We start from the raw sequence: 26,531 nt of genomic DNA on the forward strand, positions 1-26,531 counted from the left end.
ACGTGTTAAAATGGTTATGAATTCACTCTGGATAAGTACGTACATAACCGACCAATCTTGGACTTTATTTCAATGTGTTGGTCAGGGTTCTGACCCTGTGTATTTTTCGGTGGGTACCGTTTAATTTCATTACCCTGGCTACGTGTTAAAATGGTTATGAATTCACTCTGGATAAGTACGTACATAACCGACCAATCTTGGACTTTATTTCAATATGTTGGTCAGGGTTCTGACCCTGTGTATATTTCGGTGGGTACCGTTTAATTTCATTACCCTGGCTACGTGTTAAAATGGTTATGAATTCACTCTGGATAAGTACGTACATAACCGACCAATCTTGGACTTTATTTCAATATGTTGGTCAGGGTTCTGACCCTGTGTATTTTTCGGTGGGTACCGTTTAATTTCATTACCCTGGCTACGTGTTAAAATGGTTATGAATTCATTTTGGATAAGTACGTACATAACCGACCAATCTTGGACTTTATTTCAATGTGTTGGTCAGGGTTCTGACCCTGTGTATTTTTCGGTGGGTACCGTTTAATTTCATTACCCTGGCTACGTGTTAAAATGGTTATGAATTCACTCTGGATAAGTACGTACATAACCGACCAATCTTGGACTTTATTTCAATATGTTGGTCAGGGTTCTGACCCTGTGTATTTTTCGGTGGGTACCGTTTAATTTCATTACCCTGGCTACGTGTTAAAATGGTTATGAATTCACTCTGGATAAGTACGTACATAACCGACCAATCTTGGACTTTATTTTGCATGCAGGTAAGGTACACCTACAGACATAACTGTGGACATAATTATGCTTATACATATGTACTAAAACGTTAGTTAACATTTAATATCAGGCAATGCATTGGTTCATTACCCTGGCTACGTGTTAAAATGGTTATGAATTCATTTTGGATAAGTACGTACATAACCGACCAATCTTGGACTTTATTTCAATATGTTGGTCAGGGTTCTGACCCTGTGTATTTTTCGGTGGGTACCGTTTAATTTCATTACCCTGGCTACGTGTTAAAATGGTTATGAATTCACTCTGGATAAGTACGTACATAACCGACCAATCTTGGACTTTATTTCAATATGTTGGTCAGGGTTCTGACCCTGTGTATTTTTCGGTGGGTACCGTTTAATTTCATTACCCTGGCTACGTGTTAAAATGGTTATGAATTCACTCTGGATAAGTACGTACATAACCGACCAATCTTGGACTTTATTTCAATATGTTGGTCAGGGTTCTGACCCTGTGTATATTTCGGTGGGTACCGTTTAATTTCATTACCCTGGCTACGTGTTAAAATGGTTATGAATTCACTCTGGATAAGTACGTACATAACCGACCAATCTTGGACTTTATTTCAATATGTTGGTCAGGGTTCTGACCCTGTGTATTTTTCGGTGGGTACCGTTTAATTTCATTACCCTGGCTACGTGTTAAAATGGTTATGAATTCATTTTGGATAAGTACGTACATAACCGACCAATCTTGGACTTTATTTCAATGTGTTGGTCAGGGTTCTGACCCTGTGTATTTTTCGGTGGGTACCGTTTAATTTCATTACCCTGGCTACGTGTTAAAATGGTTATGAATTCACTCTGGATAAGTACGTACATAACCGACCAATCTTGGACTTTATTTCAATATGTTGGTCAGGGTTCTGACCCTGTGTATTTTTCGGTGGGTACCGTTTAATTTCATTACCCTGGCTACGTGTTAAAATGGTTATGAATTCACTCTGGATAAGTACGTACATAACCGACCAATCTTGGACTTTATTTTGCATGCAGGTAAGGTACACCTACAGACATAACTGTGGACATTCAGTTCTTTTTATTTAGATCATGGCAATTTTTTGGTCAGAGCGCCCTCTAGTTTTGTGGAGAATCATGTTCATTTGGAATGCTCTGATTGGATGGAAGTTCAAGCCTAGCAAGGTGTGATAGAATTGGCCTGTTATGTTCAGATTCAAATAAGCATGAACCACTAATTTGACAGGGAAGTGATACTTATAATGCAGCAAGCTGTTCTAATTGCTGTTGTGGTAGAGTTTTTCTATTTTCCTGTCAAATGCATTTATTGGTCCACTGAAAAATGAAAATAATGTTCCCTGTAACTTAGACTCTTATTGATCAAGGCATTTTAAAAATCATGGGTGTTAACTCCCCTCAAGTTATGACCCGTTGTCCCCTACAGAATAATGGTTGCATCTAATATTAAAATAAAGATGGCGGAGTATAGCGTTGATTCATCTCGTTCTACTCTGGATTACTTGGAGTCAATAAAGATCCTAGAAAGTTAGTATTTATATGCCTGTGTGTTTTTTGTTTGTTTGTTTTTTCACTGTCTTTGACTTTCCCAGTATGTTTGTTGCTGTTGACAACAATTCAGTCCTCTGCCAGGCTTCAGTCAATGTTTTTCTTCACTACCTACCCAACTCCTCGTCGGGCACTATGTAGCTGGTGTGGTATATTTATCACAGACAGTAGGGCAATTGTCACATTTAGTGCTCCAAGAAAATATTCTCTGTCCATGTGTATTTATATAAATAGATGCAGTTTCTTTGGCTTGAATAACGATCACTGGCTTCGTACATACAGGTATACTGGTTTACCTGTTTCTAGTTGAAATATAGCCAATCTTATTAACCAAGACAGTTGGACATTTGCCACATGTCACAACACTCATTTCCAAGTGCCATAGCTTGAAACAAGTAGTCAAATCTGATATTGGCTGGAGCTTTAGTTTATATGGACATGGTAAATGGCAAACTAGATGGTCAGAAAGTAATAAAAATAATCACAGCTTTACTCCACCCACCCCACTATGAAGTAAAAGGCTGTTTATAAGGCCATGTATGATGGTTTCATTTTTCTTATGGAAAACAATTTTAATTAAAAACTTCTATGCTCCTGTACCCAACCGTGGGGGTTCATCACACTAAACAACAGGTGTCACTATTACTAAGATAAATGTACTTTTTTTTCATTAAAATTACTGAATGCTTATACATATGTACTAAAACGTTAGTTAACATTTAATATCAGGCAATGCATTGGTTCATTACCCTGGCTACGTGTTAAAATGGTTATGAATTCATTTTGGATAAGTACGTACATAACCGACCAATCTTGGACTTTATTTCAATATGTTGGTCAGGGTTCTGACCCTGTGTATTTTTCGGTGGGTACCGTTTAATTTCATTACCCTGGCTACGTGTTAAAATGGTTATGAATTCACTCTGGATAAGTACGTACATAACCGACCAATCTTGGACTTTATTTCAATATGTTGGTCAGGGTTCTGACCCTGTGTATTTTTCGGTGGGTACCGTTTAATTTCATTACCCTGGCTACGTGTTAAAATGGTTATGAATTCACTCTGGATAAGTACGTACATAACCGACCAATCTTGGACTTTATTTCAATGTGTTGGTCAGGGTTCTGACCCTGTGTATTTTTCGGTGGGTACCGTTTAATTTCATTACCCTGGCTACGTGTTAAAATGGTTATGAATTCACTCTGGATAAGTACGTACATAACCGACCAATCTTGGACTTTATTTCAATATGTTGGTCAGGGTTCTGACCCTGTGTATATTTCGGTGGGTACCGTTTAATTTCATTACCCTGGCTACGTGTTAAAATGGTTATGAATTCACTCTGGATAAGTACGTACATAACCGACCAATCTTGGACTTTATTTCAATATGTTGGTCAGGGTTCTGACCCTGTGTATTTTTCGGTGGGTACCGTTTAATTTCATTACCCTGGCTACGTGTTAAAATGGTTATGAATTCATTTTGGATAAGTACGTACATAACCGACCAATCTTGGACTTTATTTCAATGTGTTGGTCAGGGTTCTGACCCTGTGTATTTTTCGGTGGGTACCGTTTAATTTCATTACCCTGGCTACGTGTTAAAATGGTTATGAATTCACTCTGGATAAGTACGTACATAACCGACCAATCTTGGACTTTATTTCAATATGTTGGTCAGGGTTCTGACCCTGTGTATTTTTCGGTGGGTACCGTTTAATTTCATTACCCTGGCTACGTGTTAAAATGGTTATGAATTCACTCTGGATAAGTACGTACATAACCGACCAATCTTGGACTTTATTTTGCATGCAGGTAAGGTACACCTACAGACATAACTGTGGACATTCAGTTCTTTTTATTTAGATCATGGCAATTTTTTGGTCAGAGCGCCCTCTAGTTTTGTGGAGAATCATGTTCATTTGGAATGCTCTGATTGGATGGAAGTTCAAGCCTAGCAAGGTGTGATAGAATTGGCCTGTTATGTTCAGATTCAAATAAGCATGAACCACTAATTTGACAGGGAAGTGATACTTATAATGCAGCAAGCTGTTCTAATTGCTGTTGTGGTAGAGTTTTTCTATTTTCCTGTCAAATGCATTTATTGGTCCACTGAAAAATGAAAATAATGTTCCCTGTAACTTAGACTCTTATTGATCAAGGCATTTTAAAAATCATGGGTGTTAACTCCCCTCAAGTTATGACCCGTTGTCCCCTACAGAATAATGGTTGCATCTAATATTAAAATAAAGATGGCGGAGTATAGCGTTGATTCATCTCGTTCTACTCTGGATTACTTGGAGTCAATAAAGATCCTAGAAAGTTAGTATTTATATGCCTGTGTGTTTTTTGTTTGTTTGTTTTTTCACTGTCTTTGACTTTCCCAGTATGTTTGTTGCTGTTGACAACAATTCAGTCCTCTGCCAGGCTTCAGTCAATGTTTTTCTTCACTACCTACCCAACTCCTCGTCGGGCACTATGTAGCTGGTGTGGTATATTTATCACAGACAGTAGGGCAATTGTCACATTTAGTGCTCCAAGAAAATATTCTCTGTCCATGTGTATTTATATAAATAGATGCAGTTTCTTTGGCTTGAATAACGATCACTGGCTTCGTACATACAGGTATACTGGTTTACCTGTTTCTAGTTGAAATATAGCCAATCTTATTAACCAAGACAGTTGGACATTTGCCACATGTCACAACACTCATTTCCAAGTGCCATAGCTTGAAACAAGTAGTCAAATCTGATATTGGCTGGAGCTTTAGTTTATATGGACATGGTAAATGGCAAACTAGATGGTCAGAAAGTAATAAAAATAATCACAGCTTTACTCCACCCACCCCACTATGAAGTAAAAGGCTGTTTATAAGGCCATGTATGATGGTTTCATTTTTCTTATGGAAAACAATTTTAATTAAAAACTTCTATGCTCCTGTACCCAACCGTGGGGGTTCATCACACTAAACAACAGGTGTCACTATTACTAAGATAAATGTACTTTTTTTTCATTAAAATTACTGAATGCTTATACATATGTACTAAAACGTTAGTTAACATTTAATATCAGGCAATGCATTGGTTCATTACCCTGGCTACGTGTTAAAATGGTTATGAATTCATTTTGGATAAGTACGTACATAACCGACCAATCTTGGACTTTATTTCAATATGTTGGTCAGGGTTCTGACCCTGTGTATTTTTCGGTGGGTACCGTTTAATTTCATTACCCTGGCTACGTGTTAAAATGGTTATGAATTCACTCTGGATAAGTACGTACATAACCGACCAATCTTGGACTTTATTTCAATATGTTGGTCAGGGTTCTGACCCTGTGTATTTTTCGGTGGGTACCGTTTAATTTCATTACCCTGGCTACGTGTTAAAATGGTTATGAATTCACTCTGGATAAGTACGTACATAACCGACCAATCTTGGACTTTATTTCAATGTGTTGGTCAGGGTTCTGACCCTGTGTATTTTTCGGTGGGTACCGTTTAATTTCATTACCCTGGCTACGTGTTAAAATGGTTATGAATTCACTCTGGATAAGTACGTACATAACCGACCAATCTTGGACTTTATTTCAATATGTTGGTCAGGGTTCTGACCCTGTGTATATTTCGGTGGGTACCGTTTAATTTCATTACCCTGGCTACGTGTTAAAATGGTTATGAATTCACTCTGGATAAGTACGTACATAACCGACCAATCTTGGACTTTATTTCAATATGTTGGTCAGGGTTCTGACCCTGTGTATATTTCGGTGGGTACCGTTTAATTTCATTACCCTGGCTACGTGTTAAAATGGTTATGAATTCACTCTGGATAAGTACGTACATAACCGACCAATCTTGGACTTTATTTCAATATGTTGGTCAGGGTTCTGACCCTGTGTATTTTTCGGTGGGTACCGTTTAATTTCATTACCCTGGCTACGTGTTAAAATGGTTATGAATTCATTTTGGATAAGTACGTACATAACCGACCAATCTTGGACTTTATTTCAATGTGTTGGTCAGGGTTCTGACCCTGTGTATTTTTCGGTGGGTACCGTTTAATTTCATTACCCTGGCTACGTGTTAAAATGGTTATGAATTCACTCTGGATAAGTACGTACATAACCGACCAATCTTGGACTTTATTTCAATATGTTGGTCAGGGTTCTGACCCTGTGTATTTTTCGGTGGGTACCGTTTAATTTCATTACCCTGGCTACGTGTTAAAATGGTTATGAATTCACTCTGGATAAGTACGTACATAACCGACCAATCTTGGACTTTATTTTGCATGCAGGTAAGGTACACCTACAGACATAACTGTGGACATTCAGTTCTTTTTATTTAGATCATGGCAATTTTTTGGTCAGAGCGCCCTCTAGTTTTGTGGAGAATCATGTTCATTTGGAATGCTCTGATTGGATGGAAGTTCAAGCCTAGCAAGGTGTGATAGAATTGGCCTGTTATGTTCAGATTCAAATAAGCATGAACCACTAATTTGACAGGGAAGTGATACTTATAATGCAGCAAGCTGTTCTAATTGCTGTTGTGGTAGAGTTTTTCTATTTTCCTGTCAAATGCATTTATTGGTCCACTGAAAAATGAAAATAATGTTCCCTGTAACTTAGACTCTTATTGATCAAGGCATTTTAAAAATCATGGGTGTTAACTCCCCTCAAGTTATGACCCGTTGTCCCCTACAGAATAATGGTTGCATCTAATATTAAAATAAAGATGGCGGAGTATAGCGTTGATTCATCTCGTTCTACTCTGGATTACTTGGAGTCAATAAAGATCCTAGAAAGTTAGTATTTATATGCCTGTGTGTTTTTTGTTTGTTTGTTTTTTCACTGTCTTTGACTTTCCCAGTATGTTTGTTGCTGTTGACAACAATTCAGTCCTCTGCCAGGCTTCAGTCAATGTTTTTCTTCACTACCTACCCAACTCCTCGTCGGGCACTATGTAGCTGGTGTGGTATATTTATCACAGACAGTAGGGCAATTGTCACATTTAGTGCTCCAAGAAAATATTCTCTGTCCATGTGTATTTATATAAATAGATGCAGTTTCTTTGGCTTGAATAACGATCACTGGCTTCGTACATACAGGTATACTGGTTTACCTGTTTCTAGTTGAAATATAGCCAATCTTATTAACCAAGACAGTTGGACATTTGCCACATGTCACAACACTCATTTCCAAGTGCCATAGCTTGAAACAAGTAGTCAAATCTGATATTGGCTGGAGCTTTAGTTTATATGGACATGGTAAATGGCAAACTAGATGGTCAGAAAGTAATAAAAATAATCACAGCTTTACTCCACCCACCCCACTATGAAGTAAAAGGCTGTTTATAAGGCCATGTATGATGGTTTCATTTTTCTTATGGAAAACAATTTTAATTAAAAACTTCTATGCTCCTGTACCCAACCGTGGGGGTTCATCACACTAAACAACAGGTGTCACTATTACTAAGATAAATGTACTTTTTTTTCATTAAAATTACTGAATGCTTATACATATGTACTAAAACGTTAGTTAACATTTAATATCAGGCAATGCATTGGTTCATTACCCTGGCTACGTGTTAAAATGGTTATGAATTCATTTTGGATAAGTACGTACATAACCGACCAATCTTGGACTTTATTTCAATATGTTGGTCAGGGTTCTGACCCTGTGTATTTTTCGGTGGGTACCGTTTAATTTCATTACCCTGGCTACGTGTTAAAATGGTTATGAATTCACTCTGGATAAGTACGTACATAACCGACCAATCTTGGACTTTATTTCAATATGTTGGTCAGGGTTCTGACCCTGTGTATTTTTCGGTGGGTACCGTTTAATTTCATTACCCTGGCTACGTGTTAAAATGGTTATGAATTCACTCTGGATAAGTACGTACATAACCGACCAATCTTGGACTTTATTTCAATGTGTTGGTCAGGGTTCTGACCCTGTGTATTTTTCGGTGGGTACCGTTTAATTTCATTACCCTGGCTACGTGTTAAAATGGTTATGAATTCACTCTGGATAAGTACGTACATAACCGACCAATCTTGGACTTTATTTCAATATGTTGGTCAGGGTTCTGACCCTGTGTATATTTCGGTGGGTACCGTTTAATTTCATTACCCTGGCTACGTGTTAAAATGGTTATGAATTCACTCTGGATAAGTACGTACATAACCGACCAATCTTGGACTTTATTTCAATATGTTGGTCAGGGTTCTGACCCTGTGTATATTTCGGTGGGTACCGTTTAATTTCATTACCCTGGCTACGTGTTAAAATGGTTATGAATTCACTCTGGATAAGTACGTACATAACCGACCAATCTTGGACTTTATTTCAATATGTTGGTCAGGGTTCTGACCCTGTGTATTTTTCGGTGGGTACCGTTTAATTTCATTACCCTGGCTACGTGTTAAAATGGTTATGAATTCATTTTGGATAAGTACGTACATAACCGACCAATCTTGGACTTTATTTCAATGTGTTGGTCAGGGTTCTGACCCTGTGTATTTTTCGGTGGGTACCGTTTAATTTCATTACCCTGGCTACGTGTTAAAATGGTTATGAATTCACTCTGGATAAGTACGTACATAACCGACCAATCTTGGACTTTATTTCAATATGTTGGTCAGGGTTCTGACCCTGTGTATTTTTCGGTGGGTACCGTTTAATTTCATTACCCTGGCTACGTGTTAAAATGGTTATGAATTCACTCTGGATAAGTACGTACATAACCGACCAATCTTGGACTTTATTTTGCATGCAGGTAAGGTACACCTACAGACATAACTGTGGACATTCAGTTCTTTTTATTTAGATCATGGCAATTTTTTGGTCAGAGCGCCCTCTAGTTTTGTGGAGAATCATGTTCATTTGGAATGCTCTGATTGGATGGAAGTTCAAGCCTAGCAAGGTGTGATAGAATTGGCCTGTTATGTTCAGATTCAAATAAGCATGAACCACTAATTTGACAGGGAAGTGATACTTATAATGCAGCAAGCTGTTCTAATTGCTGTTGTGGTAGAGTTTTTCTATTTTCCTGTCAAATGCATTTATTGGTCCACTGAAAAATGAAAATAATGTTCCCTGTAACTTAGACTCTTATTGATCAAGGCATTTTAAAAATCATGGGTGTTAACTCCCCTCAAGTTATGACCCGTTGTCCCCTACAGAATAATGGTTGCATCTAATATTAAAATAAAGATGGCGGAGTATAGCGTTGATTCATCTCGTTCTACTCTGGATTACTTGGAGTCAATAAAGATCCTAGAAAGTTAGTATTTATATGCCTGTGTGTTTTTTGTTTGTTTGTTTTTTCACTGTCTTTGACTTTCCCAGTATGTTTGTTGCTGTTGACAACAATTCAGTCCTCTGCCAGGCTTCAGTCAATGTTTTTCTTCACTACCTACCCAACTCCTCGTCGGGCACTATGTAGCTGGTGTGGTATATTTATCACAGACAGTAGGGCAATTGTCACATTTAGTGCTCCAAGAAAATATTCTCTGTCCATGTGTATTTATATAAATAGATGCAGTTTCTTTGGCTTGAATAACGATCACTGGCTTCGTACATACAGGTATACTGGTTTACCTGTTTCTAGTTGAAATATAGCCAATCTTATTAACCAAGACAGTTGGACATTTGCCACATGTCACAACACTCATTTCCAAGTGCCATAGCTTGAAACAAGTAGTCAAATCTGATATTGGCTGGAGCTTTAGTTTATATGGACATGGTAAATGGCAAACTAGATGGTCAGAAAGTAATAAAAATAATCACAGCTTTACTCCACCCACCCCACTATGAAGTAAAAGGCTGTTTATAAGGCCATGTATGATGGTTTCATTTTTCTTATGGAAAACAATTTTAATTAAAAACTTCTATGCTCCTGTACCCAACCGTGGGGGTTCATCACACTAAACAACAGGTGTCACTATTACTAAGATAAATGTACTTTTTTTTCATTAAAATTACTGAATGCTTATACATATGTACTAAAACGTTAGTTAACATTTAATATCAGGCAATGCATTGGTTCATTACCCTGGCTACGTGTTAAAATGGTTATGAATTCATTTTGGATAAGTACGTACATAACCGACCAATCTTGGACTTTATTTCAATATGTTGGTCAGGGTTCTGACCCTGTGTATTTTTCGGTGGGTACCGTTTAATTTCATTACCCTGGCTACGTGTTAAAATGGTTATGAATTCACTCTGGATAAGTACGTACATAACCGACCAATCTTGGACTTTATTTCAATATGTTGGTCAGGGTTCTGACCCTGTGTATTTTTCGGTGGGTACCGTTTAATTTCATTACCCTGGCTACGTGTTAAAATGGTTATGAATTCACTCTGGATAAGTACGTACATAACTGACCAATCTTGGACTTTATTTCAATGTGTTGGTCAGGGTTCTGACCCTGTGTATTTTTCGGTGGGTACCGTTTAATTTCATTACCCTGGCTACGTGTTAAAATGGTTATGAATTCACTCTGGATAAGTACGTACATAACCGACCAATCTTGGACTTTATTTCAATATGTTGGTCAGGGTTCTGACCCTGTGTATATTTCGGTGGGTACCGTTTAATTTCATTACCCTGGCTACGTGTTAAAATGGTTATGAATTCACTCTGGATAAGTACGTACATAACCGACCAATCTTGGACTTTATTTCAATATGTTGGTCAGGGTTCTGACCCTGTGTATTTTTCGGTGGGTACCGTTTAATTTCATTACCCTGGCTACGTGTTAAAATGGTTATGAATTCATTTTGGATAAGTACGTACATAACCGACCAATCTTGGACTTTATTTCAATGTGTTGGTCAGGGTTCTGACCCTGTGTATTTTTCGGTGGGTACCGTTTAATTTCATTACCCTGGCTACGTGTTAAAATGGTTATGAATTCACTCTGGATAAGTACGTACATAACCGACCAATCTTGGACTTTATTTCAATATGTTGGTCAGGGTTCTGACCCTGTGTATTTTTCGGTGGGTACCGTTTAATTTCATTACCCTGGCTACGTGTTAAAATGGTTATGAATTCACTCTGGATAAGTACGTACATAACCGACCAATCTTGGACTTTATTTTGCATGCAGGTAAGGTACACCTACAGACATAACTGTGGACATTCAGTTCTTTTTATTTAGATCATGGCAATTTTTTGGTCAGAGCGCCCTCTAGTTTTGTGGAGAATCATGTTCATTTGGAATGCTCTGATTGGATGGAAGTTCAAGCCTAGCAAGGTGTGATAGAATTGGCCTGTTATGTTCAGATTCAAATAAGCATGAACCACTAATTTGACAGGGAAGTGATACTTATAATGCAGCAAGCTGTTCTAATTGCTGTTGTGGTAGAGTTTTTCTATTTTCCTGTCAAATGCATTTATTGGTCCACTGAAAAATGAAAATAATGTTCCCTGTAACTTAGACTCTTATTGATCAAGGCATTTTAAAAATCATGGGTGTTAACTCCCCTCAAGTTATGACCCGTTGTCCCCTACAGAATAATGGTTGCATCTAATATTAAAATAAAGATGGCGGAGTATAGCGTTGATTCATCTCGTTCTACTCTGGATTACTTGGAGTCAATAAAGATCCTAGAAAGTTAGTATTTATATGCCTGTGTGTTTTTTGTTTGTTTGTTTTTTCACTGTCTTTGACTTTCCCAGTATGTTTGTTGCTGTTGACAACAATTCAGTCCTCTGCCAGGCTTCAGTCAATGTTTTTCTTCACTACCTACCCAACTCCTCGTCGGGCACTATGTAGCTGGTGTGGTATATTTATCACAGACAGTAGGGCAATTGTCACATTTAGTGCTCCAAGAAAATATTCTCTGTCCATGTGTATTTATATAAATAGATGCAGTTTCTTTGGCTTGAATAACGATCACTGGCTTCGTACATACAGGTATACTGGTTTACCTGTTTCTAGTTGAAATATAGCCAATCTTATTAACCAAGACAGTTGGACATTTGCCACATGTCACAACACTCATTTCCAAGTGCCATAGCTTGAAACAAGTAGTCAAATCTGATATTGGCTGGAGCTTTAGTTTATATGGACATGGTAAATGGCAAACTAGATGGTCAGAAAGTAATAAAAATAATCACAGCTTTACTCCACCCACCCCACTATGAAGTAAAAGGCTGTTTATAAGGCCATGTATGATGGTTTCATTTTTCTTATGGAAAACAATTTTAATTAAAAACTTCTATGCTCCTGTACCCAACCGTGGGGGTTCATCACACTAAACAACAGGTGTCACTATTACTAAGATAAATGTACTTTTTTTTCATTAAAATTACTGAATGCTTATACATATGTACTAAAACGTTAGTTAACATTTAATATCAGGCAATGCATTGGTTCATTACCCTGGCTACGTGTTAAAATGGTTATGAATTCATTTTGGATAAGTACGTACATAACCGACCAATCTTGGACTTTATTTCAATATGTTGGTCAGGGTTCTGACCCTGTGTATTTTTCGGTGGGTACCGTTTAATTTCATTACCCTGGCTACGTGTTAAAATGGTTATGAATTCACTCTGGATAAGTACGTACATAACCGACCAATCTTGGACTTTATTTCAATATGTTGGTCAGGGTTCTGACCCTGTGTATTTTTCGGTGGGTACCGTTTAATTTCATTACCCTGGCTACGTGTTAAAATGGTTATGAATTCACTCTGGATAAGTACGTACATAACCGACCAATCTTGGACTTTATTTCAATGTGTTGGTCAGGGTTCTGACCCTGTGTATTTTTCGGTGGGTACCGTTTAATTTCATTACCCTGGCTACGTGTTAAAATGGTTATGAATTCACTCTGGATAAGTACGTACATAACCGACCAATCTTGGACTTTATTTCAATATGTTGGTCAGGGTTCTGACCCTGTGTATATTTCGGTGGGTACCGTTTAATTTCATTACCCTGGCTACGTGTTAAAATGGTTATGAATTCACTCTGGATAAGTACGTACATAACCGACCAATCTTGGACTTTATTTCAATATGTTGGTCAGGGTTCTGACCCTGTGTATATTTCGGTGGGTACCGTTTAATTTCATTACCCTGGCTACGTGTTAAAATGGTTATGAATTCACTCTGGATAAGTACGTACATAACCGACCAATCTTGGACTTTATTTCAATATGTTGGTCAGGGTTCTGACCCTGTGTATTTTTCGGTGGGTACCGTTTAATTTCATTACCCTGGCTACGTGTTAAAATGGTTATGAATTCATTTTGGATAAGTACGTACATAACCGACCAATCTTGGACTTTATTTCAATGTGTTGGTCAGGGTTCTGACCCTGTGTATTTTTCGGTGGGTACCGTTTAATTTCATTACCCTGGCTACGTGTTAAAATGGTTATGAATTCACTCTGGATAAGTACGTACATAACCGACCAATCTTGGACTTTATTTCAATATGTTGGTCAGGGTTCTGACCCTGTGTATTTTTCGGTGGGTACCGTTTAATTTCATTACCCTGGCTACGTGTTAAAATGGTTATGAATTCACTCTGGATAAGTACGTACATAACCGACCAATCTTGGACTTTATTTTGCATGCAGGTAAGGTACACCTACAGACATAACTGTGGACATTCAGTTCTTTTTATTTAGATCATGGCAATTTTTTGGTCAGAGCGCCCTCTAGTTTTGTGGAGAATCATGTTCATTTGGAATGCTCTGATTGGATGGAAGTTCAAGCCTAGCAAGGTGTGATAGAATTGGCCTGTTATGTTCAGATTCAAATAAGCATGAACCACTAATTTGACAGGGAAGTGATACTTATAATGCAGCAAGCTGTTCTAATTGCTGTTGTGGTAGAGTTTTTCTATTTTCCTGTCAAATGCATTTATTGGTCCACTGAAAAATGAAAATAATGTTCCCTGTAACTTAGACTCTTATTGATCAAGGCATTTTAAAAATCATGGGTGTTAACTCCCCTCAAGTTATGACCCGTTGTCCCCTACAGAATAATGGTTGCATCTAATATTAAAATAAAGATGGCGGAGTATAGCGTTGATTCATCTCGTTCTACTCTGGATTACTTGGAGTCAATAAAGATCCTAGAAAGTTAGTATTTATATGCCTGTGTGTTTTTTGTTTGTTTGTTTTTTCACTGTCTTTGACTTTCCCAGTATGTTTGTTGCTGTTGACAACAATTCAGTCCTCTGCCAGGCTTCAGTCAATGTTTTTCTTCACTACCTACCCAACTCCTCGTCGGGCACTATGTAGCTGGTGTGGTATATTTATCACAGACAGTAGGGCAATTGTCACATTTAGTGCTCCAAGAAAATATTCTCTGTCCATGTGTATTTATATAAATAGATGCAGTTTCTTTGGCTTGAATAACGATCACTGGCTTCGTACATACAGGTATACTGGTTTACCTGTTTCTAGTTGAAATATAGCCAATCTTATTAACCAAGACAGTTGGACATTTGCCACATGTCACAACACTCATTTCCAAGTGCCATAGCTTGAAACAAGTAGTCAAATCTGATATTGGCTGGAGCTTTAGTTTATATGGACATGGTAAATGGCAAACTAGATGGTCAGAAAGTAATAAAAATAATCACAGCTTTACTCCACCCACCCCACTATGAAGTAAAAGGCTGTTTATAAGGCCATGTATGATGGTTTCATTTTTCTTATGGAAAACAATTTTAATTAAAAACTTCTATGCTCCTGTACCCAACCGTGGGGGTTCATCACACTAAACAACAGGTGTCACTATTACTAAGATAAATGTACTTTTTTTTCATTAAAATTACTGAATGCTTATACATATGTACTAAAACGTTAGTTAACATTTAATATCAGGCAATGCATTGGTTCATTACCCTGGCTACGTGTTAAAATGGTTATGAATTCATTTTGGATAAGTACGTACATAACCGACCAATCTTGGACTTTATTTCAATATGTTGGTCAGGGTTCTGACCCTGTGTATTTTTCGGTGGGTACCGTTTAATTTCATTACCCTGGCTACGTGTTAAAATGGTTATGAATTCACTCTGGATAAGTACGTACATAACCGACCAATCTTGGACTTTATTTCAATATGTTGGTCAGGGTTCTGACCCTGTGTATTTTTCGGTGGGTACCGTTTAATTTCATTACCCTGGCTACGTGTTAAAATGGTTATGAATTCACTCTGGATAAGTACGTACATAACCGACCAATCTTGGACTTTATTTCAATGTGTTGGTCAGGGTTCTGACCCTGTGTATTTTTCGGTGGGTACCGTTTAATTTCATTACCCTGGCTACGTGTTAAAATGGTTATGAATTCACTCTGGATAAGTACGTACATAACCGACCAATCTTGGACTTTATTTCAATATGTTGGTCAGGGTTCTGACCCTGTGTATATTTCGGTGGGTACCGTTTAATTTCATTACCCTGGCTACGTGTTAAAATGGTTATGAATTCACTCTGGATAAGTACGTACATAACCGACCAATCTTGGACTTTATTTCAATATGTTGGTCAGGGTTCTGACCCTGTGTATTTTTCGGTGGGTACCGTTTAATTTCATTACCCTGGCTACGTGTTAAAATGGTTATGAATTCATTTTGGATAAGTACGTACATAACCGACCAATCTTGGACTTTATTTCAATGTGTTGGTCAGGGTTCTGACCCTGTGTATTTTTCGGTGGGTACCGTTTAATTTCATTACCCTGGCTACGTGTTAAAATGGTTATGAATTCACTCTGGATAAGTACGTACATAACCGACCAATCTTGGACTTTATTTCAATATGTTGGTCAGGGTTCTGACCCTGTGTATTTTTCGGTGGGTACCGTTTAATTTCATTACCCTGGCTACGTGTTAAAATGGTTATGAATTCACTCTGGATAAGTACGTACATAACCGACCAATCTTGGACTTTATTTTGCATGCAGGTAAGGTACACCTACAGACATAACTGTGGACATTCAGTTCTTTTTATTTAGATCATGGCAATTTTTTGGTCAGAGCGCCCTCTAGTTTTGTGGAGAATCATGTTCATTTGGAATGCTCTGATTGGATGGAAGTTCAAGCCTAGCAAGGTGTGATAGAATTGGCCTGTTATGTTCAGATTCAAATAAGCATGAACCACTAATTTGACAGGGAAGTGATACTTATAATGCAGCAAGCTGTTCTAATTGCTGTTGTGGTAGAGTTTTTCTATTTTCCTGTCAAATGCATTTATTGGTCCACTGAAAAATGAAAATAATGTTCCCTGTAACTTAGACTCTTATTGATCAAGGCATTTTAAAAATCATGGGTGTTAACTCCCCTCAAGTTATGACCCGTTGTCCCCTACAGAATAATGGTTGCATCTAATATTAAAATAAAGATGGCGGAGTATAGCGTTGATTCATCTCGTTCTACTCTGGATTACTTGGAGTCAATAAAGATCCTAGAAAGTTAGTATTTATATGCCTGTGTGTTTTTTGTTTGTTTGTTTTTTCACTGTCTTTGACTTTCCCAGTATGTTTGTTGCTGTTGACAACAATTCAGTCCTCTGCCAGGCTTCAGTCAATGTTTTTCTTCACTACCTACCCAACTCCTCGTCGGGCACTATGTAGCTGGTGTGGTATATTTATCACAGACAGTAGGGCAATTGTCACATTTAGTGCTCCAAGAAAATATTCTCTGTCCATGTGTATTTATATAAATAGATGCAGTTTCTTTGGCTTGAATAACGATCACTGGCTTCGTACATACAGGTATACTGGTTTACCTGTTTCTAGTTGAAATATAGCCAATCTTATTAACCAAGACAGTTGGACATTTGCCACATGTCACAACACTCATTTCCAAGTGCCATAGCTTGAAACAAGTAGTCAAATCTGATATTGGCTGGAGCTTTAGTTTATATGGACATGGTAAATGGCAAACTAGATGGTCAGAAAGTAATAAAAATAATCACAGCTTTACTCCACCCACCCCACTATGAAGTAAAAGGCTGTTTATAAGGCCATGTATGATGGTTTCATTTTTCTTATGGAAAACAATTTTAATTAAAAACTTCTATGCTCCTGTACCCAACCGTGGGGGTTCATCACACTAAACAACAGGTGTCACTATTACTAAGATAAATGTACTTTTTTTTCATTAAAATTACTGAATGCTTATACATATGTACTAAAACGTTAGTTAACATTTAATATCAGGCAATGCATTGGTTCATTACCCTGGCTACGTGTTAAAATGGTTATGAATTCATTTTGGATAAGTACGTACATAACCGACCAATCTTGGACTTTATTTCAATATGTTGGTCAGGGTTCTGACCCTGTGTATTTTTCGGTGGGTACCGTTTAATTTCATTACCCTGGCTACGTGTTAAAATGGTTATGAATTCACTCTGGATAAGTACGTACATAACCGACCAATCTTGGACTTTATTTCAATATGTTGGTCAGGGTTCTGACCCTGTGTATTTTTCGGTGGGTACCGTTTAATTTCATTACCCTGGCTACGTGTTAAAATGGTTATGAATTCACTCTGGATAAGTACGTACATAACCGACCAATCTTGGACTTTATTTCAATATGTTGGTCAGGGTTCTGACCCTGTGTATTTTTCGGTGGGTACCGTTTAATTTCATTACCCTGGCTACGTGTTAAAATGGTTATGAATTCACTCTGGATAAGTACGTACATAACCGACCAATCTTGGACTTTATTTCAATGTGTTGGTCAGGGTTCTGACCCTGTGTATTTTTCGGTGGGTACCGTTTAATTTCATTACCCTGGCTACGTGTTAAAATGGTTATGAATTCATTTTGGATAAGTACGTACATAACCGACCAATCTTGGACTTTATTTCAATGTGTTGGTCAGGGTTCTGACCCTGTGTATTTTTCGGTGGGTACCGTTTAATTTCATTACCCTGGCTACGTGTTAAAATGGTTATGAATTCACTCTGGATAAGTACGTACATAACCGACCAATCTTGGACTTTATTTCAATATGTTGGTCAGGGTTCTGACCCTGTGTATTTTTCGGTGGGTACCGTTTAATTTCATTACCCTGGCTACGTGTTAAAATGGTTATGAATTCACTCTGGATAAGTACGTACATAACCGACCAATCTTGGACTTTATTTCAATATGTTGGTCAGGGTTCTGACCCTGTGTATTTTTCGGTGGGTACCGTTTAATTTCATTACCCTGGCTACGTGTTAAAATGGTTATGAATTCATTTTGGATAAGTACGTACATAACCGACCAATCTTGGACTTTATTTCAATATGTTGGTCAGGGTTCTGACCCTGTGTATTTTTCGGTGGGTACCGTTTAATTTCATTACCCTGGCTACGTGTTAAAATGGGTCTGAAGTCACTCTGGATAAGTACGTACATAACCGACCAATCTTGGACTTTATTTCAATATGTTGGTCAGGGTTCTGACCCTGTGTATTTTTCGGTGGGTACCGTTTAATTTCATTACCCTGGCTACGTGTTAAAATGGTTATGAATTCACTCTGGATAAGTACGTACATAACCGACCAATCTTGGACTTTATTTCAATATGTTGGTCAGGGTTCTGACCCTGTGTATTTTTCGGTGGGTACCGTTTAATTTCATTACCCTGGCTACGTGTTAAAATGGTTATGAATTCATTTTGGATAAGTACGTACATAACCGACCAATCTTGGACTTTATTTCAATGTGTTGGTCAGGGTTCTGACCCTGTGTATTTTTCGGTGGGTACCGTTTAATTTCATTACCCTGGCTACGTGTTAAAATGGTTATGAATTCATTTTGGATAAGTACGTACATAACCGACCAATCTTGGACTTTATTTCAATGTGTTGGTCAGGGTTCTGACCCTGTGTATTTTTCGGTGGGTACCGTTTAATTTCATTACCCTGGCTACGTGTTAAAATGGTTATGAATTCATTTTGGATAAGTACGTACATAACCGACCAATCTTGGACTTTATTTCAATATGTTGGTCAGGGTTCAGACCCTGTGTATTTTTCGGTGGGTACCGTTTAATTTCACTACCCTGGCTACGTGTTAAAATGGGTCTGAATTCATGGGGGCCTTGTAATTTGGAAATCCCCAACTGTCTCAATCTTATTTGATCATTGCATGACTTACCTTCCAAATTCCTACTTTAATTGTGTTTGCAACAATGTTATATTTTCATTGACTTTTGTTTTATATTTAAAATTCATATCTGACTAAAGCTAAATGAATCTAATTGTACTTGATATATTGTTTTTCTTTTGCAAAACGCAGGAACGCAAGAACCCTGGAATGTACTTTAGGGTGTCCATTTTTATAGTGCCAGTATCCAATATGATGTATTATTACTCTATAATTAATCAGGACACAAACCAGGACGTCATTGGCTGATGAATAAAATACAAGAATTGCGTCAACAGTGGATCATATACACTTACAAGGACATGTGCTTAGAAATTGTATGCTCTGTGCATGACTATGTTTATTATAAGTTGAAATGTAAAGCTGTGTTTAAATTCTATCTTGGGAAGTGTTTTTTCAATAATTTGAAAATGTTTATTGAAACTAAAATGAATCAACATTGTTAATTAAAAAAATAGTTTTGTTTGAAACTTGTCAATTGATTGTTAATAGATTAGTAAATATACCTGACAATGGATACCAACATACCACTGGTGATATGTACATTGCTTTTGCCCAATTGGCACCTTTTTGTGTTAAATTATTCAATTAACAGCTTGAATAATATGTTCTACAGTAGTACTATGCACCATTCATTTTTAGTTTGTTAAAATAATGAAACAAATAATTTGTGTTTATTAATTAACTAATATTTTCCCACATTTGAATGTAATTATTTCTCTGGAACCCCTGTCATATGAATTACTGTAGTAATGACCTGCAAGTTAAAAAAAGAGATGAAGGTGTTTTAAATACATTGATCTGTGTCAAAATAATAAGGTATTTACTAGTAGTTCATTACTGGGATGGGGAATAGTTGTAAATTTAAAAGAAAATTAGTTTCATTACGTTTACATAAACCTTATTTTGCATATACCATAAATTTCATTTATTTAGCGATTTTGAAAATGTTCAGCAATTAGTCTGTCATGTGGCACTTGCGTGTGAAACTTCATATATTCAATTGTGTATTTCCTGACTTTTGAATGCTGTAAAACTATTTAATTTAACTGACATTTAATTTTAATGTTTTGATGTTTTTAGCATGTTCACTGTGTTTTAATTTCTTGTCAAGGAAATATTGAATTTTATTGTTATTTTACATGTTCACAACACAACACAACACAACTCAACTCGAACATAGATCATAAATTACTTTAATTTGGAAAAGTTTGTGAATTTGCAAAAAATGGTGCTTTCTCATCACCATAATTATATAACAATTCTGCCCCTTCTGGTATGTAATATTTGGAAATCATAACCACACACGGCCTGTCATTAATCTTCAGTTGTTTTGTGACAATGTTGGAATGCTTTTTGGAATGGTTCAGGAAAAAGGTAATTCCACTTGTTTCCCACATCTTCTTTTCACTGTGTGGATTTATTCTGAAAATATATGGCCATGATGATATTAACATGAGAGAGTGAGTGAGTGAGTGAATGAAGGTGAGGGTGGGTGAGTGAGTGAAGATGAGGACAAGTGAGTGAAGATGAGGGCGAGTGAGGGTAAGTGAATGAAGGTGAGGGTGGGTGAGGGTGAGTGAGTGAGTGAATGAAGGTGATGGTGGGTGAGTGAGTGACGGTGTGTGGATGAGGGTGAGTGATTGAAGGTGAGGGTGGGTGAGTGAGTGAAGATGAGGGCAGTGAGTGAAGATGAGGGTGAGTGAATGAAGGTGAGGGTGGGTGAGGGTGAGTGAGGGTGGGTGAGGGTGAGTGAGTGTGAGTGAATGAAGGTGAGGGTGGGTGAGTGAGTGAGGGAGTGAAGATGAGGGCGAGTGAGAAAAGGTGAGGGTGAGTGAGTGAAGGTGTGTGGATGAGGGTGAGTGATTGAAGGTGAGGGTGAGTGATTGAAGGTGAGAGTGAGTTAGAGAAGACGAGTGAGTGAAGATGAGGGTGGGTGATTCAAGGAGAGAGTGAGTTAGAGAAGGCGAGTGAGTGAAGGGTGAGTGAGAGTGATTGAGTGAAGGTGAACGAGTGAGTGAAGGTGTGTGAGTGAAGGAGAGGGTGAGTGAAGGTGAGCGAGTGAGTGAAGGTGTGTGAGTGAAGGTGGGTGAGTGAGTGAAGGTGAGGCTGATGGAAGTGAAGCTGAGGGTGAGTGTGTGAGTGAAGGTAAGGGTGAGGGTGGGTGAGTGAGTGAGTGAAAGTGTGTGACTGAAGGTGAGTGAGTGAGTGAATGAGGGTGAGTGAAGATGAGACTGAGGGTGAGTGAGTAAGTAAAGCTGAGGGTGAGTGAGTGGGAGTAAAGACGAGTGAGTGAAGGTGAGTGAGTGGCTGAAGATGGGAGTGAGTTAGAGAAGGTGAGTGAGTGAAGACGAGGGTGAGTGAATGGAGGTGTGGATGAGAGTAAGTGAAGATAAGGGGGAGTGAAGGTAAGGGTGAGTGAATGAAGGTGAGTGAGTGAGTGAGCGAAGGTGAGCGAGTGAGTGAGCGAAGGTGAGAGTGAGTTAGAGAAGGCGAGTGAGTGAGAGTGAGTGAGTGAAGGTGAGTGAGTGAGTGAAGGTGTGTGAGTGAAGGAGAGGGTGAGTGAAGGTGAGCGAGTGAGTGAAGGTGTGTGAGTGAAGGTGGGAGTGGGTGAGTGAGTGAAGGTGAGGCTGATGGAAGTGAAGCTGAGGGTGAGTGTGTGAGTGAAGGTGAGGGTGGGTGGGTGTGTGAGTGAGTGAGTGAGTGAAAGTGTGTGAATGAATGAGGGTGAGTGAGTGAGTGAGTGAATGAGGGTGAGTGAAGATGAGACTGAGGGTGAGTGAGTAAGTAAAGCTGAGGGTGAGTGAGTGGGAGTAAAGATGAGTGAGTGAAGGTGAGTGAGTGGGTGAAGATGGGAGTGAGTTAGAGAAGGTGAGTGAGTGAAGACGAGGGTGAGTGAATGGAGGTGTGGATGAGAGTGAGTGAAGATAAGGGGGAGTGAATGAAGGTGAGTGAGTGAGTGAGCGAAGGTGAGCGAGCGAGTGAGTGAGTGAGTGAAGGCGAGTGAGTGAAGATGAGGGCGAGTGAGTAAATGAAGATGAGGGTGAGTGAGTGAGGGAGTGAAGATGAGGGCGAGTGAGAAAAGGTGAGGGTGAGTGAGTGAAGGTGTGTGGATGAGGGCGAGTGATTGAAGGTGAGAGTGAGTTAGAGAAGACGAGTGAGTGAAGATGAGGGTGGGTGATTGAAGGAGAGAGTGAGTTAGAGAAGGCGAGTGAGTGAAGGTAAGGGTGGGTGGGTGAGTGAGTGAGTGAAGGTGAGCGAGTGAGTGAAGGTGTGTGAGTGAAGGTGAGGCTGATGGAAGTGAAGCTGAGTGTGAGTGAAGGTGAGGGTGGGTGGGTGAGTGAGTGAGTGAAAGTGTGTGACTGAAGGTGAGTGAGTGAATGAGGGTGAGTGAGTGAGTGAATGAGGGTGAGTGAAGATGAGACTGAGGGTGAGTGAGTAAGTAAAGCTGAGGGTGAGTGAGTGGGAGTAAAGATGAGTGAGTGAAGGTGAGTGGGTGAAGATGGGAGTGAGTTAGAGAAGGTGAGTGAGTGAAGACGAGGGTGAGTGAATGGAGGTGTGGATGAGAGTGAGTGAAGATAAGGGGGAGTGAAGGTAAGGGTGAGTGAATGAAGGTGAGTGAGTGAGCGAAGGTGAGCGAGTGAGTGAGTGAAGGTGAGAGTGAGTTTGAGAAGGCGAGTGATTGAAGATGAGGGCGAGTGAGTAAATGAAGATGAGGGTGAGTGGGTGAAGGAGTGAGTGAGTGAAGGTAAAGGTAAGTTAGTGAAGGTAAGGGTGAGTGAGTGAGTGGGTGAGGTGAGTGAGTGAAGGTGAGGCTGAGGATGGGTGAATGAAGGTGAGGGTGGGTGAATGAAGGTGAGCATGAAGGTGAGTGGGTGAGAGTGAGTGAATGAAGGTGAGTGAGTGAGTGAGTGAGTGAATGAAGATGAGTGAAGGTGAGAAAGTGAGTGAAGGTGAGGCTGAGGGAGTAAAGCTGAGTGGGTGAGGGTGAGTGAGTGAAGATGTGTGTGTGAGTGAGTGAAAGGGTTAATTGATGCGTCATTTGAGTATGACAGTGAATGGATGGGTGGGTGGTTGGTTGGATGGATGTGTTTATATATACAACAGTGAGTCAATCTGTTGGTGAGCGAATGGGTGCTTGAGTTGGCAAGTGTGTAATGAGTAAGTTGATATAATGTACATATGACTGAGTGAATTAACTAGATTTAGTGTTGATTAAGTGAGCGAATGAAGCTATCTTTGGGTTGACAAATCAGTGAGCTAGTGGTAAGGTGGGACAGTTAAGTTATAGCGTGTGCGAGTTAAAATGGGTTAATGAAATGTGGGCAAGTCAGAGAGAAATCAATGTTTCACTCAGCAAGTCATTTGGTTGGTGAGTTAATAATATATGTCTGATTGTTACTGAATTATTTCGTTGTTAAGTGGGTGAGTAGAAAGGAATTTATTAAACAATGAGTCACTCATTTAGTCAATCAGTTGAGAGTAATGAGTGAATTGCGGTTGACCTAATGAAAGGGTGGCTTGATAATGTAAGAGTTGTGGGTGAATTAGATTTAGTTGTGAGTGAGTTTGTTGGAGGATGATCAAATGGGTGGGTGAGTGAGTTTGTGTGCGAGTTTGTGTGTGTCAGTGGGTGGAGTGTTTGAGTTCAATGAATTGGGGTGGGAGAGGGTAAGCGAGTGCGTGAGAATGGGTGAATTGCCATTGTGCGTGTGTGTGTGTGTGTGTGAGCGAGCTAGTTGATAAGAGCGAGTGTGTGACAGCAAGTGCATAATTCATTTCATTAGTTTTACATTAAATTGTATGAAAGTAGTGTTACATATAACTACTAACACTAAGAAAATATTATGGCAAATATTGTGGCTGATTATATACTCACACCATGCCGGAATATTCCAGGTGATACATGCCACAACGTTCACCTGTTACCGCATACTGTCGTTCTAGTTGTTCAGCCTCTGCTCTGTCAATTATTTCTCCGTCGTACACCCCAATTATCTCATTTGCTTTTATATCTTGTTTTGCAAAGGCGCACTTTCCCGCTTCTCTAAAATCTCTGTTAACGACTTCAACCTTAATTTCAATGTAAACAAATATTGTTTTTTGTTTTGATTTCACTAGACTATTCTGGGGGTCTTTTAGTAAAAATCAAATTCAAAAATCGGCCCTCGAAATATATTTTCGATATAAAAACACTCTTTTATTACATGTACACTATACTAGTTACAAATAATTGTTAAATTAAACTATCATTGCCGCATATTACACAATATATAAAGCTAGCAACGATATCATTCTTTTTGATTTCTGAGAATGTCGAAAAGGGACCCTGTTATGAAGCATAATTTCTAGAACACTTGGGTGCCTCGCTTTTCCGTGAGTTTTACCAGTGATCCCCTGGGAAGATCATGTACCAAATCTTATCGTCATAATACATTAAACAACAAAATATCTATTCTATATACTGAACTGTTAGAGTTACGAGCATCGAGTTACGAAAACATTGAGTTACAAATATTACCACGCCCATATTTTATAAATCACGCCCCTTTTGCGAAACCACACCCAAATTGTAACTATGGCCAATCAACAGTTACTGTAGAATACTTTATTTTCGCTTGGAATTTATTTTCGCTATTTTCGCTGAAGGGATGATTCCGTGAAAATAAAATCCAGCGAATATACTTTTTTTCCTATATTTTCACTTTAAACTCATCCAAAATCAGTGAAAATAAATTCCAAGCAAACGCCCAAAAAGCCTTTTCAGCGAAAATTAATTCCGGCGAAAATAAAGTATTCCACAGTAACAAAACTTCGCGTTATGGGCAACATACTTAATAGTTGAACGTTAAAAAAAATCATGCTGCCTGTAACTCGATGTTTGGTTAACTGTTACTTAAAGTTCAAGTTACTAAATGTGGACCTTCAACAACTAAAAATGTATTTTACCTGTAACTCGGAATTCTGTTGACTAGTTAATCGAGTTACAGTTTGGACGAGGTCTCACAAAAGTGGGTGTGGTTTCCAAAATGTAACTTTTTTTGTAATTCGATGTTCGTACTTCGATGTCCGTAACTCGAACAACTTAGCAGCTCTCTATATTCTAACACAAATAATGTATTCTTATTATTAACTCGTTGTCAGTTTTCCATGAGATAACACTCATGTATAATAGCATTTGATTCGTAAAACATGTTTAATTTACTCATTTATTTCCTATTTCGAATTCGAGATAGAAACTCCTATAATAAACAGAGTATTTTGTTATGAAAGTGTAACTCATTTTAATGAAAACATGGGTGAAAAGAAATGCTAAATAATTTCGGGACAAACTCGTTCAGGAATATACAGAGCAAGGAAGGATTCGTCAATTATGCTATGCAAACATATTTTGAAATTGCAAACGATTATGCATTGATTAAAATGAGCTACATGTGACATAGTAATTATATTTCAGTATAGCAACATGCACCCCATAACAATATATATAATCTCATTATAGTGAGATGTTAAATCATTATACTATGGATGTACAAAATATTAAACCATTACAAATACTAAGACTTTTATTCTAGATTGAGATATTCCCTCATTATCAGGAGAGAACTCGTCAAATTTAAATATAAAGGTGTGAACTTTCCACAGATGTGGATCTCCACGTTTAATATATTTTGCTTAATAACTCTGCTTATTTTTTTGTAATTACGTTCCGCATTGTACCTGTATATATTCATCCCATTTTTTTCGTTTCAAAAAGTGTTCTGTTTTTTCTTTAATAGACATCGAGGATTGTTCCCTTCTTAGCCGATGTTGCCGCATATTCAACCCGCGATAACCTCGCTTACCACCCGAGGTGACTGGCGATATGCCATTATGGACAAGTGTAACCTTGATTTGCTGTAAAATACCACATGTCAAATGAGATACAATTTATGATATAATTATAAAATTTAAACACCAGTGGAAGTTATGAAGGGTGACCCCTTGCCCATTTTTTTATTGTGTAATCTTTCCATTAGTAGTTATGTCAACGCATGTATTTT

General features: G+C 38.3%; 1 long non-coding RNA gene across 1 annotated transcript; it reads right to left on the bottom strand.

Moving 5' to 3' along the window:
* Positions 1-20,668: 20,668 nt before the first annotated feature.
* Positions 20,669-25,052, bottom strand: LOC146726064 (uncharacterized). The gene is made up of 2 exons (XR_014928667.1): positions 24,368-25,052; positions 20,669-20,913 (listed from the first exon to the last, which is right to left on the bottom strand). It is a non-coding gene; the product is annotated as an uncharacterized LOC146726064 (long non-coding RNA).
* Between the last annotated feature and the right edge of the window lie 1,479 nt (positions 25,053-26,531).

Source organism: Saccoglossus kowalevskii, unplaced genomic scaffold, assembly GCF_978046115.1.
Source record: "Saccoglossus kowalevskii unplaced genomic scaffold, keSacKowa6.1 SCAFFOLD_95, whole genome shotgun sequence".
NCBI lineage: Eukaryota > Metazoa > Hemichordata > Enteropneusta > Harrimaniidae > Saccoglossus > Saccoglossus kowalevskii.